At 40.3% G+C, this 17,911-nt stretch overlaps 1 protein-coding gene across 1 annotated transcript in view; it reads left to right on the plus strand.

Moving 5' to 3' along the window:
* The first annotated feature begins 3,371 nt into the window (after positions 1–3,371).
* The window catches only part of CAP2 (cyclase associated actin cytoskeleton regulatory protein 2), a 189,026-nt gene continuing 174,486 nt past the window's right edge, over positions 3,372–17,911 (plus strand). Inside the window, exon 1 of the mRNA XM_066377118.1 lies at positions 3,372–3,675. The gene's annotated coding sequence lies outside the window, so the exon portion shown is untranslated. The remainder of the gene's footprint in view (positions 3,676–17,911) is intronic.

The following is a 17,911-nucleotide window of genomic DNA, read 5'->3' on the forward strand; positions in this document are numbered from 1 at the left end:
CACCATTATACTTTCCTCCTCAGGGCCAGGAAAAGTTCCAAAAAAGAAGACCATATTCACTGGCTGCTTTTCATTTACCAGTAAGAGACCATGTCAACATGGTAAAGGAGGCTACGGTAAGAGCACGGGCAATAATCCTATCTCAGCAGCCATGTGAGTGAAGCAGACTTCACAGAGACCTGGGGCTCAAGATTTAAGGCACCACTTGGAATCCAGGGACCCAATCTCTCTCTCTGTGCACCAGCAGGAACACTTTTTATGAAAGAGGGTGTATTTGGATTCATTGGTTTCCATCCAATACATCCCTTTGGAGGGGAACTGTTCACCAGGCCAGTGCAGAGATGGTTAATCTCTTGCATGTCAAACTGATACACAGGTGTGTTTGGAGCCCAGGAGCAGAATCTGGAAAGGGATCTTGGAAACCTAGGTTCCCTCTGATACTTGTAGAAGCTTTAGAGACTATGAATTTTGAGGTCCCAAGTCACCTACTTTCTGTCACTATTCTAGCAAAGCCCCTTCATATAAAATCATTGAAAAGTTTTACATTATATGATGAAAAGCAGAAACAGTGAAACCATTCTAATGATAAGCCCCTCTTTTCCATGCATCTACCATATTATCAACTCCTGGTGCAGCCCTGGCTGATTGCAATTTCAATGTGATCCAGGGGGAAAAAATCAATGGAGAGGAGGTTCAGATGTAAGAGTAGGGGTCTAGGCCCTGGCCGGTTGGCTCAGTGGTAGAGCGTTGGCCTGGCGTGCAGAAGTCCCGGGTTCAATTACCGGCCAGGGCACACAGGAGAAGCGCCCATTTGCTTCTCCACCCCTTCCCCTCTCCTTCCTCTCTGTCTCTCTCTTCCCCTCCCACAGCGAGGCTCCATTGGAGCAAAGATGGCCCGGGTGCTGGGGATGGCTCCTTGGCCTCTGCCCCAGGTGCTAGAGTGGCTCTGGTCGCAACAGAGCGACGCCCCAGAGGGGCACAGCATCGCCCCCTGGTGGGCAGAGCATCACTCCCTGGTGGGCATGCCGGGTGGATCCCGGTCGGGCGCATGCGGGAGTCTGTCTGACTGTCTCTCCCGTTTCCAGCTTCAGAAAAATACAAAAAAAAAAAAAAAAAAAAAGAGTAGGGGTCTAAGGCAAGAATATTGTTGGTTTTGGCAAGAAAAGGGAAATTAATTCAAATGAAATCTAAGGAACAAAGGAGAAGTTTTGAGAAAAGTTGAATACATAAATGTTGACACGGCATCAGCAAGCAGATCGTACACAGCATATGAGATCACTTGCTAAGGAGAAAAGCAGGTATGGATTGGAATCTCAAGGACAACCAAAAGATTTTCCCTATCTTTTTTCAATCCTAGATAAAATCACCAAATTAACCAGTTACCATGATTCTGCTCCAAACTGTCAGTATCATAACCCCCCCCCCCCCCACTGCTTGCCTCTTAGGGTTCAAACACAGTAGGCTAAGATTGAAGGTTATTGACCGTCTGGGGCCTATCCTTCCTTCTCAGATCTGGCTCCCACAACTCTCCATTCCAGCTAAGCTCACAAACTCTCCTTCATATATATCGCATCCTTTGTCACCTCTCCCATTTTTGTCCCCTGCTGCTCCTTTCGTCTTGAGCAGTGGTAGTCAACCTGGTCCCTACCGCCCACTACTGGGCTTTCCAGCTTTCATGGTGGGTGGTAGCAGAACAACCAAAGTATAAATTAAAAGATAGATTTAACTATAGTAAGTTGTTTTATAAAGATTTCTTCTGCCAAACTTAGCGAAAATCCGACATAAAGTACTTGGTAAGTAATTATTATTATATGCTTTAACTTGCTGTAACTCTGCTTTATAAATTTTATAAAGTAAAGCTACTTCCCTACTTTATAAATCACCATTACTGTGGATCCGGTGGGCGGTTAGAAAATTTTACTACTAACAGAGATACAAAAGTGGGCCGTAGGTATAAAAAGGTTGACTACCCTGATCTTGAGTGTCCTTCCCCTACCATTCACTCTTATTGTTTTATTTCTGTTTGAAGGCTCAATTCTCACTTCTACCAGGATGCATCTTTGAGCCTCTGTACTAGAACCACATCCACAGAACTTTGCTCATAATACTTCTTTTAGGTTCTTTTTTTACGTCTTCTTTACACCGTGGTTATTTTTATACTTTATTCATCATCTACTATAATATAAACCTAAGGGCAGGGTTTTTGCCTTATTCACCTTTATATTTCATACTACTTCATACTCCAATGCAACATACACTTAAAAGAAATATTCTATTAAATATTTGGTAAAGTTAATGCTAGGGAGGAAGTCATATTAGACTGGATGTTTGGAAGTTTCCTGTGAATCTGCACAAACTGGTCCTATTAATATATTATTTTTTATATTCCTGGAATACAAATGTTCTAAATACATAATCATTCATTCATTCATTCATTCTTCAGTGCTGAATATCTACCAAATGTAAGGCATGTGCCTAACAAGAATGGCACTGGTTCTGGATATATACAGTGTATACATTCATTTCTCAGTTTTATGTCTCTGTTTTCCTTTTTTCTAGACAAAAGAAAGCAAAAAGGTACTCCTCATCACCACTATTAGCCAAGAGCAAGGTGTAATAGGAGGGACCTTCGTCTAAGTTGTGATCTATGTGGTCAGAATAAGACTTGTTATGCACAGTACCAAATTAGATGTGATTTTAACATCAACACAAAGATTTTGGACATTCATCTTGTGGTTGTTTGGAAATTTTGCTTTAAAAAAATATCAATTATTTTTCTTTCTTTTCTTTAATTATTTTCCTGGCATTCATTCAACAAAGAGCTTCAAATCCACTTTTGCAGATTGAAATAAACTGATGAAAATTGAAAAATCAATGTTTTCCTTCTAATAGTTTGAGCAAAAAAGTAAAAAGACTCCAATTTTGTAATTATAATCAATATATAATGGGACGATTGCCACAAAAACACACTTTAATAGCAAATTGGTTTGGGGTATATTTGATTTTAAATAACCAGGCACGTTTTTATAGATGCTGTATGTAATACACATTTTTTAAAAATACATTTTAAAATGTTTCAAGATATGAGCGCATCTGAACTTGATGCCCAGTTAAAGCGTTAGATGCCCACTCCCTCTCCTGTCAGGGCCTTTATCCAGGTATTGGGGTTGTGGGACCCACAGGTCTGCTTTTTGCTTCCTAAGGACCCATCATTTTTCTGCATCAGTCTTTTGAGATCCAATCTACCTGTGGCTTCAACAGCCAGGAGCTTCCTGGATCTTTCCAGACTTCTTTGCGATGCTGCCTGATGAGGTGACTTCATTGTTTCACAACCTGGCGCTTAGCGGGCTCTCTCCCTTCCTCTCCTTCCCCATCTCCCTCTCTTTTCTCCTACGGCCCATCTGCCTTCCTCTCTTCTATCCCTCCTCTCCTCCCTGTTCCCCTTGATTTCCACTCCCACCCGCGTAGCTTTGCCCCCTCCCCCGCCCCCGCCTTGGCTTGTCTGTATTTGGAGCTCCCGGAAGCCGCCGGCGACTCTCCCCGGGAGCGGTGTGACTGACACCGGCTCCCGTTCAGGGAGGGAGGAGGCGGTGGGAAGAGGGCGACGTGGGTAGGCTGCGAGAGGCGGATCACGGCTTTGCACCGCCGGGGACAAGGCAGGGGACACCCCAGCAGGTAACCCTGGCGCCGGGCGGCGCGGGCAGGTGCGGGGTCGCGGCGGCGCTCGGAGTTGCACTGAATGGGTGGGATGCCGGGGGCCGACGCGGCGCGCGCTGGAGAGAAAGGCTGTGCGGGCGCTGGTGGGGGCAGGACGCCCGAGACCCGGGGCGGGGACGCGGGCCGGAACCAGGCCGGACGCCGGCGAGGGCGCGGGCGGCCTCCCCATCTGGGTCAGCGCTGCGGCGCCCTGCCCCCGCCGCCGATCCCGCTGGGCGCCTGGCCACTCGAAGGCGGGTGCGGCGAGGAGCCGGCTGGCTGCTGGGCCCGCGGCCGCGGCCTCGCGCGCCAGGCTCGTCAAACTTTGCGGGTGACCGCCTGCTGGGCTCTGAGTCTCGCGTGGGGTATGTGTGGGGGAGCGCCGGGGAATGCCCTTGGAGTGGATCTGACCACACCCACCTCGATCAGAAAGTGCTGGGAAAATACCGGACCTGTCTTCTCCGCAGAACCTGACTTGAGGCAATGAGTCACTGTAAAAAATTGCAAAGGCAACTGAGGCATTGAGGGCAGCTTGGAAAAAGACTCCTCACAGCTGGGTCTCTGACGCTTTTGAGTAAGGGGTGTTCAGGGAAGCAGCCGTGCTATCATCACTTTTAGGGCTGATAATCACATATGTGAATGGCCTTTCCTTTATTCTCATCACAAATAAGCTGCAAGTTTTAGCAATATTTGAATTGATGCATTAATCCACCTACCATGTGACAGAGTGTGGAGAGGAACCTTTTGAAAGGATTAATGAGCTAGATGCTCCTAGTGCCTAGGAGTTAAGTTAAATGTCTTCAAGAATAGCATTAACTTATGAAAAAGAAGGAAATCTTACCTTTTGCGACAACATGGATGGACCTGGAAACTATTATGTTAAGTGAAATAAGCCAGGCAGAGAAAGAAAAATATCATATAACCTCACTCATTTGAGGAATCCAATGAACAACATGAACTGAGGAACGGAATAGAGACAGAGGTGGGAATCAAAGGGTCCAGAGTGAAAGGGGATGATAGGAAGGGATCAGAGAAGGGTCAAATGAGATTGGTGAAATTATACACACATAACAACGTTATAGAGAGCAGAAAAGCAGATCCTGGAGGAAAAGGCAGAGAGTGTTGCAGGGAGGGGGGAAAGGGGGATGTTGTGAGGAGCACGGGGAAGGTGGGGTGCATTGGGGGAACACTAGAATCTATGTAAACACAATAAATTAAAATTAAAAAAAATAAAATAAAAAGAATAGCATTAACTTAATTGGGTACTATGGTGTTTTGTTTTGTCTTGAATATTACCTAACATATCTTTATGCATGAGGTTTTATATTTAATTTATTAATTATATAATACTTTATACATAACAATAATATTCTAAGTTTATGTAAGCTATAAACATGACATTCAAATGACCCATCACACAGTTTTAAAAACTAGAGTTAAGAACTAGATAATTGTAAAAAGATAACACAAAATGGAAGAAAACATTTTAAAATCATATATCTGATAAGGGACTTGTATCCAAAATAGATAGTTTTTACAACTCAATAATAAAAAAATAAATAACCCAGTATAAAAATGGTCAAAGGATCAGAATGGACATTTCTCCAAAAAAATGACCAATAAGCATATGAAAAGATTCTCAGCATCCTCATTCATCAGCAAAGTGCAAATCACAATCACAGTCAGATACCACTTTACACCCATTAGGGACTAGATTGAAAAAGTCAGTTAGTAAATGTTAGTGAGGATATAGAGGAGTTGGTACCTTTGTACACTACCAGTGGGAATACAACTGCTTTGGAAAACAATTAGCTCCCTGAAAATTAAACAGTCACCATACAATAAAGCAATTTCTTTCCAAATATATCTGTCCAAGAGATATGGAAGCGTATGTTCACGTAAAATCTTATACACAAATGTTTACACCAGCACCATTCATAATAGCCCAAAGGTGGACACAACTCAAGTGTTCATCAACTAATGAAAGGATTAATAAAATGTGGTATACAATGATATATTATTTGGCCACAAAAAGAAATGAGATACTGATACATGCTACACTGTATATGAACCTTGAAAACATTATTCAAAGTAAAAGAAGCTAGTCACAAAACACAGCATATTTGATAATTCTGTTCATATGAAAATGTTCAGAACGGAAATCTATAGAGGCAGAAAGTCAATTAGTGGTTGCTTAGGGCTGGGAGGTGGGATTAGGGAGGATGATAGTTAAAAGGTATCAGGGTTTCTTTTTGAGCTGATGAACATGTTCTAAAATTGTGGTGATAGTTGCACATGTCATTGAATTGTACATTTTGAATGGGTGAATTGTATCATATGTGAGTTATATCTCCAGAAAACTGTTAAAAAATAAACAGAAGGCTAGAAAAAAAAACTAAATTGTTATCTACGCTGTTGTATCTTTCTTTGTGTGCTTTTCCTATGTCATCCCCATATCCCTCCCAACTCTGAATTTTGTATTAATCATTTCCTTACTGTAAAACAGTTTTATGAATACCATATTTCCCCATGTATAAGACGCTCCCATGTATAAGACGCACATTAATTTTGGGGCCTGAAATTTGAAAGAAATGTATTACATAAAGTTATTGAACTCAAGTTTTATTCATCATAAAATTCATACAATTCCTCATCACTGTCAAAACTCCCATCCATTAGCTTGTCCTCATCTGTGTCTGATGAGGACACACTTTCTTCATATATTGCCTCATCCTCAGTTTCATCTATGGCATTTGAAATACTACACTTCTTAAATGACTTAACAACCACTATATAAAATGCACCCAGTTATTAGACCCCCAATTCTTTTAAAATATGTGTGTTTTATACATGGGAAACACAGTACTTATGAAATATTTCATTTAGGTTTGCTTATTTTTGATTTAATATTTATTTATTTATTTCAGAGACAGCGCGAGAATCAGAGAGAGGGATAGGGACAGACAGACAGGAACGGAGAGAGATGAGAAGCATCAATCATCAGTTTTTTGTTGCGACACCTTAGTTGTTCATTGATTGCTTTCTCATATGTGCCTTGACCGTGGGCCTTCAGCAGACTGAGTCCACATTGAAATCCCGAGAAACTGTGGGATCCATTAATTATTTATTCATTTCCCCCATGTTGAATGACTGACTGTTGTATGCCCAGCACAGTGAGAATCACAGGGGATACAAAGTTGAATATCAGTGAAAGATCTGGTCAAAGAACAGAAGATAACCTAAACTGTAAACACAGAATTCAAAGGATCTGCTTAGGTGGTTGTCATCATTAGGTCCAACCTCATTTCTATTTAGTTTTATTCAGAGAATAACCCTATATTCTTACGAGATAAATTGATTATTTTACTCTAAGGCAACAAGCAGTTGAATTGGACCACACTAAGAAAACTGTTCAATTGTATTTTCCAGAACCAGGCAAAATAAGCTTCTCAGTGGTGAATATATATTTCAGTCTGGTTATGGTTTGATATGTACTTGGGGGCATCCATATTATAGACTCTGAGTTTAAAAACCTCTGTATCACCCAGACTGGATAGGTAAGGGACTAGAGTGATAGAAAGGTAATCTTTTCATTTAATGAATACTGTCTGGCACTTCTGCTCACAATGCTCAGGTGGCAGGAAGCTCAGATATTTGGCCCAGTTAGTAGGTTGATGGAAAAGCTATCTAATGGTTAATTGGCATTAGGTTAAGCACAGACAGTCTTTTTCCTGGCATCATCTTCTAGCATGCTAGAAGCTGTGGCTAGCAATTTTCAAGGGTACAATGTAGGTTCATCAATATTTAAACAAAATTTTTAAAGTTTGAATTTTGATTTTCCCCCCTCCATATCCACCTCTTCTTCATTTCTTAGTGCTCTCCTCAGATCCTCTGGCTGTTCAAAGTGCCTTCTGTAGACAGCCCTTCACCCTCCCTTCTTTCATCCTGCCTCCCAAAGTCCTCTTCCTTCTTAGGCCTCCTCTTCCCTCACTGTCTCTTCAGGATGGAAGGTGGACAGTTATCCAATTTAAGTCTTTAGTAATTGAAAATTTTAAAATGAGGCTTATTAATGCAAATGAATCTAGGCAGCATAGATGAAGGGTGGGCCTCATTTTTATGGTTCCTACTTGAAGCTGACATGCTTCAAACTGTACACTCACTACATACAGAGACTTTCAAAGGTACATGCACACAAGTGTTACCCTTTTTTCCTAGAATCACCTTTCTCTTCCTTTACCTAAGACAGCCATATTTCTAACCTATCTTATTAGTCCATTTTACTAAAAGGCCTGTCTCTAATCCATTTTATTAACTTGCATTGTCCAAGGATGTAAATATCTAGGGAATGGAGAGGGCGAAAAAGGGGGACATTTCAGAATATCTGTTTTAGGGGTGAGAAAGTCAATGATTCTAATTCCTGGACATTACAAATCATATGTTTTCCAAGTCTTTGATTTAAAAAAGAATAATAACCAAAAGTTATCTAATGAAAGTGTAAAGGAAAAATTTTTTTAAGGATGAAACATGCAAATAAAATAGTGAACATTATTAAGACATTAAAAAATGAGAGAGCCAGAAAAGTCTACAAAGGGAACCATTGCTAGGAATGCCAAAATGAATTTGCTTAATAGATGTGACACTGGCTTCTTCATAGTTTGAGAGGAAAGTCAATTAAACTTCCACATGACAAAATTTATTTGCATTCCATAGACCATAATTACTTGCTTCACTGTAAGTTTCCCATAAATTAACATCAATGTACAAAGTTGTGAATTGCCCAGTTTTTGCCAAGAATGGCTGAAATAGTCCATATGGATGAATAAATAGAGAGGGTACTCACAAAATTTCAGTCTTCTCCAACTTTTTCTTTCCCCAGTGGTTAAAATAATTTTTGATAATTCATCACCATGTGATGTTTAGTATATAACCCAGAAGGGGATCAAAGAATTGAGTGACATTTCAATTACAAAATCTCATCCATTTCCAACTCTTCATTGATGTGAATAGTTTCCCAGCATTTTCATTGATAAAAATAAAAATTTCAGTGTTGACTCATTGTAATATGAATACTCACCCACATATGCATAAAATAATTAAAAAATAAAAGTGCCAAAAAGATGTTTCCAATAAAAATTTACTTTTTATTTACATTTAGCAATTATTTTTTAGTTCCCTCACCTTTTTCTTGTAGCCCCCAGCCCCCTCCCCTCTGAATGTTGTCAGTCTGTTCTCTGTGTCTATGAGTTGTTTCTAATTTGTTTGTTAGGTTACTTTGTTCATTAGATTTCACATATAAGTGAAATCATATGACATTTGTCTTTCTCTGACTGGCTTATTTCACTTAGCGTAAGAATCTCCAGGTCAATCCATGCTGTGACAAAAGGTAATTATTTGTCAACATTTGTAATATTTTTGTTATTTTGATAAATTGCATTCTAATAATAGTTAAAATGGTAACAATCAGAAAAGCATATTTTTGCCATTGGATTTAAATTTATAATATTTTGATACAGAAAAAAGTGTGATAAGGTAATATATAAAAGACAGTAAAGCATAAAATACATAAAACTAAGATAAACTTTCATAGAGAAATAGGGTAGAAATGCAAGTTCAGGGAGAAAATGTAATTATGCCAAATTTATGACTTTCGAAGAGCAGCCTGTTTATGTATTCTTCTAAAATGAATGGTAACTCAGTGGACATATTTCAGAGAGTGATAGTTTTACTTTAAATGTCAACAGAGTGCTGAAAGTTACATTCTTCACAACTATTCTCATTTTGGTGAAAGTTTTTATATGTCTATCTAAAAATGTGCAAGAGTGTTTTCCAAAATTCTTTTAGGTTATATACAAATAAATATTTGAAAATTTCTTTGTAGCTCATCCTGTTTTCTGACCAAAAATCTGTCATGTGGTAAATAGTTTCTGCAAGTTTAGTGTTGGTAGATGAATCAGTTTATTGATTGACATAGATCTGATGACTCCTTGCTCTGCTAGATTTCAGGAAGACATTTAGAAATAAAGGTCTTGGTACTAAGGGCACCTCTCAAAAATAGATGATAGCTCATCACATTTTATTTATTTCCTTTTAGGTGACTATATCTTCACATTACTGATCTTGTTCTTCCCTTTGGAGGCACTCACTGTGAAGTATTGTGCTGGTACACATGTATGTGTATAATGACCAGATGGTACTGTCATTGGATCTGTAAATGTATAACCTTCACCAAGTTTGGGGAGCTTTTTGCCATTTTTACTTCATATATGTTTTCCACCTATGTCTCTGTCCTCACCTGGGATTCCAATGACACTAATATTAGAACTTTTAATATTGTCCCATAGACTTCTTAGGTTCCTGTTCATTTTTTTTTGTTGTTGTTATTGTTGCTCAATCCTTTTTCCTCTCTGTTCTTCAGATTAGATCATATCTATGTCATCAAGTTCACTGACACTTCCCTTTGTCATCTCTGTTCTGCCGTTGAGCTCATCCAGTTTGCATTTTATTATTGTATTTTTCTGTTCTAAAATTTTCACTTGTTTCCTTTTTATAAATTCTGTGTCTCTTCTGAGAACTTCTATCTCTCCATTCATTTCAGAGTGTTTACCTTTATCTCTTGGAACATAATTAATATAACTCTTATATATCTGATAATTTCAACATCTCTGTCATTTTGGAGTTGTTGTCTTTTCTCTTAAGAACTGATGACATTTCTCCAGTCCCTTGCATGTCAAACATTTTGGGATTGAATTCTTGACATTTTGAGTGTTATGTTGTGAGACGACTTGAATTTTTTTGTTTGTTTGTTTGGTCCTTTCAGGCAGTCAACCCAGTTCTGTCTTGCATTGTGTGGGCAGTGGTTCCAATATCAATTCATTTTTCAAAGCTTCTGCTGTGCTCTTTGGCTCTTATGGAAGCACAATTGAGGGGTCAATCTGGGACTTGAGCAGGGGCTTAGTCATACTACAGGTCTCAAAGCTTTTGGATCTGTCCCTGGGCTACACAGCAGGGAGAAACTGGGGCGGTGGCCTGCATTGGGTCATGCACACAATCAGGGGGGTTCCCCTTCCTCAGTTCCCTCCTCCCTGGGCTTCCTCCCACATCCCCCACCCCCAACAGCAATTTTCCCCCCTGGTCTTCTGGCCAGAAGTCTTGCCTTTCTCTCGAAGCTTTAGATGATCATATTGCTGTAGTATAGATTAGTCTCCCTAAGGGCAAAGCCATGTGCGAAAAGTGAGAGGGAAAAATAAAAAATAACAAGGATTCTCCCACACTCTTTGAATCACGAGCCTACCACCCCACCCCCGCTCTATGACAGTAAGACGAGGTTTCTTATGGAGAAACTTTTAGCTTCTTAGGCCACAAAGTTCTGTGCCTGTGAGCACTCAAGGGAGAGAAAAAACGGGAAAAAGAGGACACTTGGTCTTTTCTTCACATTCTTCGATTTGCAGGGGCCTCTTTTCCAGGTCTTCTGGCCAAAGAAGAGGGCTCCCTAAGAGTTCTTGCCTGCATCCCCTGCACAGTTCCGACCTTTGGGCCAGCTCTGGAGAAAAAAGAAAAACCCAGAAATGCACTCCCCGTGGGTTCCTTTTTCAAGTTTTGATTGCTCTCAATTCACCACTATTGATTATCTTTCAGAGTCAGGGAGTTGCTTTTCGCATTTTGCGCACAGTTCGGAGACAGGCTGCAAGGGACTTCTCCCTGCGCACATCCCTGGTGGCGCCCTCCTCTTTTCCTAGCGTCCCTCACTCCCTTTTCCCTCTGTTCTCCCCACACCCCACAGTGCTTTTCTTTCTGGTTTGTCCTTCACCTCTTTCCCCTTTCCTTTGGGCTCCCAATTCTAAAGAGCGGAAAAAGAACCTCTAGTCTTTTGGTGGCTCACAGCACTCTTTGAGAACTGATTTTGTTAGAAGTAATAAATTGAAGTCAAGTCTGAAAGTAAACCCAGAGGCTGAGACAGGAAGCAGCAAAAATGAGGTTGAAGGAGAGCACCTGCACCAAATCCATTACCCAGCTTTTGTCAATCAAATGGTCAAGTCACACTTGTTGGAAATGTCCATGCAGGAACCTGGCCCAACACTTAAGAACTGGTCCTTAGAATTTTTGTTTTAAGACAGTTGCTGAATCTATTATTCAATTGTGTATAAATCTTACAAGAAATGCAAAAATGTTAAGATTAGGAAGAATTTCAGCAATACCTTTATTATTCCAGAGAGACATGGCATTCTTAACTCTGAAACGACAAGGTTTAATAAAGTGAAATATTTCTAGTTATGTTGTGGGAAATAGATAACTGACCATATGAAATGCTTTCCCCTTTATGTTTTCAGTCAGTAGTGATTCTGTACCTCATTTGTTCTACGGCCTGGTCTTAGAAGAGTGGTGTGTGAGATGTTATGGTCATTGTGTCTGGGGACAGGATCAATGGTAACGCACACAACCATAGTTCGTAGATTGATCCCTCACTAGGGACAGACCACAGTGATGAGTGCTATAGAACATTTAGAGATAAATAACAACACTTAGGCATCACTCTAGAATTCACAAAGTCTTCTTTAATCTTCCAAAGAATTCTTGGGCAGTTATTATTATTAAGTAGCTAATACTTATAATTCCATTCCTGAAATCCCCTGAAGTTCTGGTTTCTATTTGCAGCTGCCAGCTACCTGCTCAGTGTCACCGTAGGCACTTACAAACTCACAAGTCTAAAACTGAGCTGCTTCTCCTCATTAGCCACCTCCATTCCCTATCTCTGTTTTTACTGTCAGCACCCCATCACAGAGCAATACATTCTCTGTTTCCCTCCTACCCCCATTTAATCCTTTCTCAGATGTTACCAATTCTTTACATCTCCAATCTCCTGTCATCTTTGTAGTAATTCTCCAGGTTCCTTTCCACCTTTATTAACCACTCTTTCTAATTACCCATCTATCCCCTCTTTCTTCTGCTATCTTAAATAGCTCCTGGCAGAAAGTGAATACTTAGTAAATATTTTCTGGCTGTATTGTCTCCATGTCTTTGCACATACTGACCATAGGTTCAGGAATGCCTTTACTTACCTTTCCTTTGAATAATACCTCCTCATCCTTTGAGATTTAGTCTAGTTCTTCGTCAAGCTTTAGTAGCCGCCATACTTCCCAGGGCTCAGTTGAGCACCCTTTTTCTTGACCCTTCCTTTTCCACTTGCTTCCGAAGCATTCCTCTGCACTTTTCTGTTAGAAGGCTTCTCAAAGTGTGCGGCCTCATACTGTGATGGGTACTTATTAAAAATACAGATTTCTGCAAACAGCCAGGACCACTGAATTGGTTTGTGTAGAGTGGAGGCCAGGAATCTGCATTTAGGAGGCCCTGTTCCTCCCTGGTGATTCTGATGCGCAAGAGAGTGAGGAACAGTGAGAATTGCTGCTCTGTTCTGTCCCCTGTCTTGACCCCTACGACTAGTTCCAGGAGAGAAGGGTGGCCTCTCAAAGCAGTCTCTAGCTCAGCTTAGTTCTCACCTATCACTTTGCTGGGAAATGAGAGCATCGAGTTACTGAGAGTTCATAGCTTTTCCACTATACCTTTATAAAGGAAAGCTGTACTTATTTCTTATTTGTTTTTAAATGCTTTATAGAGCTAACATTTTGCATACCATGATATCCACCATTTTACATGCACAGTTTGGTAATTATTAGTATACATACAGCATTGTGCAACAGCTACCACAATCCTATTTTAAATAATTTCCATCACTTTAAGTAGAAAGTTTGTGTATGTTTATAGTCACTCCCCATTCCTGTCCCCAGCCCTAGGCAACCACTAATCTATTTTCTGTGTCTATAGATTTGCTCTTTCTAGATAGTCACAAAATGGAATTGGACAACACATGTTTTCTGTCTCTGGCTCTTTCACAGAGCATCATGTTTGGAGGTTCATCTGTGTGTAGCATGTATCATTACTTCATTCCTCTTTATTGGCAAGTAATATTCCATTGTATGGATATACCACATTTCATTATTCCATTCATCCATTGATGAAATTTAGATTGTTTCCTCCCTTTTTTGGTCATTATGAACGATGCTGTTATGAACATTTGTATACAAGTTACTGTGTGTATGGACATACTTTTTTAAAATTTCTTGAATAGATAGCTACAAGTGGAATGGCTGGGTCATATGGCTTATTTTTTAAGAAATTTTTGAAATATATGTTTAATTTTAAAGAAACTTCCAAACTGTTTTGCACAACAGCTGGAAAATGCACCATATTACATTCCCCAGCAATATAGGAAAGTCCCAATAAATTAATGTTATTTGAATTAATTTCTTTGGGAAAATGTATATACAAATAATTAGCTCATTTTTAAATTGGAGTAGTTGTCTTCTTATTATTAATTTAAGAGATTTTTATATATGTGGATACAAGGAGAGCAATACATTCACTTTATGGAGAGACAGAAAGTCCCTGAAACCCTGCCCTGGCAGTGGTAGCCTGACCAGCAGGGTTTGCATGGCTCTTCTTTCCCCAGTGCCAGGATGTGGTTCTTGGGGACTCTTAGAAGCACCTCTTTGACCACTGCTTCCTCAGGTACCTATCCAAGAGCAGAAGGGCAGTGAGGAGAAGCAGGAATAGAAAGAGCTTCCCCAATAGCACTGGGGCCTAGAAAGGGTCGTGGTAGGGTGTGGGGAGGGAGGTCCTTTTCTGTGAGGAGTCCTTACCTCATACTTAGCTAAAGAAGTTCCTACTTCATGATAAGAAAGTAGATTAGAGGTCTGTCCAGGTCCCACTCAATCTTCAGAGTCTATGCTTTTATGGTTCTGTCCTTACCCGGTGCCACCAAACCAAGGCAAGGCGCAGAGGCAGCCTTCAAGCTGTACTTAGATTCTCCCATGGTCTCAGTTCCCACTTGGGCTCTTTCCTGCTGAAATTGCTCAGTTCCCTGTGGCCTGGAGTTGTAGAGTGCTGGCCTGTCCCAACAGCTGAACTGTCCTGTCCTCAAGGAGAGCATGGTGCCTTGAGGACAGTCTGCGTCTCATCCATCAACGTAGCCCCAGCAAGCAGCACAGAGCACAAACACACTCATATTTGATTTTCCTAGTCAGTGAACAAAGAAGGAACGACTTTATGCTGAGAGTGAGAAACTGAGGCTGAGACAGGTTTGTTAATCTGCCCAGTCATATAGATTGTCAATGAAGGTCAGGGTCTCAAATTAAGGTTCTCTGATGTCAAAAAATGATTTTTCCACTACCTCAAGTTATATAAGCCCTAGCCTTTTATCTTCTGAGATTCCAGCCTCAAGGAGAATATTTATGTTACAAGATAGATTGAGAATCATTCTTAAGAGTGGTACCATGTGTCCAGAGGGCAAATGGAATGAGGAGGTAATTTCTATATGTGGTTGTTTATTTCACCTTTCATAGTTGACTCTGTGTTTGAGGGCGATGACAGGAAATTAATATCTCAAGGGAAGTTACCTCTGATTTGTGGGACAATGGATGAACTCTCAGAGAAGCTGGGGTTTGGAAAATGGTACAGCCGTGCCAGGAAGGACCCTTGAGGTCATGAAAACATCAGAATCAGCACAGAGGAGAGATTGGGGGGCATGTGTGGAAGGGATGAGTCATCTCTGTGATTGGATCTCGGGAGCCTAGTGAGGTCTGAAGAACTGGGGTGAGGTTCTTTTGAAAATCCAGCTGAAGAGTTTGCTTTATTTCTCTGCAGTGGGACATTTCTAGAAGCTTTGGAGGAATCAGTTGCCAACTCAGGATCTCATATTTTCTTCATTTTTTTTAAAATTTAAAATGTTCTTTTCCTTTATAACTCTCTGGCTCTTATATTCTGAATAAACTATTTCAAAACTCAGAGACTCTTGAAACTTCTTTGCAATAAAAAGAAAATAGTAGCTCCCCTTCCCCTTCCCCACCCACTTTATGAGAAGCTGGCTTCAGAAATACTCAGTAGGAGGTAATCAGAAGATGTGAGGGTGGGCACCTTGGCAACATGAATGTATCTTTTAGTGAAACAACTCTTTGGCTTGACTGAGCAGGGTTTGCTTCCAGCCCCCTCCCACTACACCTGGGTGGGAAATGTATTTTAATCACTCTTGATTTTCTAGATATGAGCATTGTGCTTAGCAGATGGTGGAGACTAACTGAATGAATGAAACAAGCATATTAGTGAGCCAGTCACTGAATGAATGAATAAATACCACGGTTTGTTTTTCTATATGTACTCTTACTCCAATTAGTAATAGTGAATCACAAGATCGCTTCCCCCAGTGATTGGTAGCTTCCTGAGAAAAGAAAGAAGGTAATCGATGTAGTCACGGTAAACAGAATGAAACAATCTAGGACAGTCTAATTTGATAGTTGTTTAACAAACATCTTTTTAATTTGGGTGGAATGACAGGGAAAGTATTCTATTGTGACTTGATTGTTTATAGGGAGTTCACAGGGAAGCCAGCTGCCCAGCTTACCATGAGAAGAGGTCTGAAAGTCTTCAATTTCCTAGCTGTCACTGGAAGTCTGTTTTCTAGTTAATCTTTGGAATCCATTGGGCCTGGATCTCCCTTATAGAATCAGAAGAGGAACTCTCACCACAGTTATTTCGGTACCTTTGGCCTCGTTAGGATAGCTTCAAACTAGCAACCCGGACACCTGGAAGTCCCATCCCTTCTATTAACATGAAGAAGTTACCAAAGTAACATTCTACCTTAATTGTGTTAAGAACTTGCTTTGAGGAATTTACAAAACCTTTTGGACAATGTGTAGTTTTAAAATTTTTGAAATTCTGAAATAGGAGGAGCTATGGAAAAGCCTAAGGTTCGCAACAGAGGAAGCAGGTGTGCTCTTTTAAATTGAAGGAGGAAGCCACTGTGGTTTTCAGTGGGGAAAACTAGTGTAGTTTCTTTTACATTGAAATGTCTCCTATGAAAATCTGGCTTTCCACCTGATCTGAGATTATGCCAGGATGTGGGCAAGCAAGGGAAAGGCTGTGAATGGTAGCCAATTAATTAGTCAATCACAAAGTATTTATAGAATTCTCCATGTGCATAGCAGCGGGCAGACTCAGCGGGAGACACAAAGAGGATCAGCCCATGGAAAGCTCAGACTAACCTCTTTTAGAGGCAAGGTGGGCATATGCCAACAGAAAAGCTAGCATGAGGCAGTATTTTAATTGAGCAGTATGTCTTATAGATACTAGGAATGTTATACCAACATGTAGACTGTTATTCTGGGCCTATCACCATTTATTCTGGGCAACGAGGTGTCAATTTTCAAAGCCATTGTGAACACTGCTTTTTATCATTGGTTAGACTGAATCGGTAGGATATTAGTGGACCCCTTACCACTAATTATAAGATGGTTTGGGTGAAAAAATATGAGGGAAGAAAGAGTGTTATATTCCAAAAACAATTCCACAGACATGCTTTTTGTCTATTGTAGAGGACTATGTTAAAGCAATAGAGCAGGGTTCCCCAAAATTTTTACACAGGGGGCCAGATCACAGTCCCTCAGACCGTTGGAGGGCCAGACTATAAAAAAAAACTATGAACAAATACCTATGCACTCTTATTTTAAAGTAAGAAAACAAAACGGGAACAAATATAATATTTAAAATAAAGAACAAGTAAATTTAAATCAACAAACTGACCCGTATTTCAATGGGAACTATGGGCCTGCTTTTGGCTAATGAGATGGTCAATGTCCGGTTCCCTATTTGTCACTGCCAGCCATAACAAGTGATTCAGGTGTGTGGCGCTGCCACATACAGTACTCCTATGACCACCAATGAAAGAGGTGCCCCTTCCGGAAGTGCGGCAGGGGCCGGATAAATGGCCTCAGGGGGCCGCTTGCAGCCCGTGTGCCGTAGTTTGGGGACCCCTGCAATAGAGTCACTAAAAATGTTTAAGGGGAAAGTATGTGGCTAAAAATCTACTAATTACATAGCAAAATTTTCATTTTATAGTGACCATTATACATAGATTTGAGAAAACCCTTTTTAGAGAAATGAAATGTTGAAAAAAAATGAGTATACTAACCTAAAATTGTCAGCTAGTTATTTTCCTTGGTCATATCTTCTAGATGACTGCTGAACATTTCAAATCAACAAAGACTTGATGTAGTGGTACATAGATCTAACTGTACTGCTCACAAAAATTAGGGGATATTTCAAAATGAATTTGAAGAGATAAAATATCCCCTAATTTTTGTGAGCAGTATATTCCCATGGAAAGCAC

This window comes from Saccopteryx leptura, chromosome 3, assembly GCF_036850995.1.
Source record: "Saccopteryx leptura isolate mSacLep1 chromosome 3, mSacLep1_pri_phased_curated, whole genome shotgun sequence".
Lineage (NCBI taxonomy): Eukaryota > Metazoa > Chordata > Mammalia > Chiroptera > Emballonuridae > Saccopteryx > Saccopteryx leptura.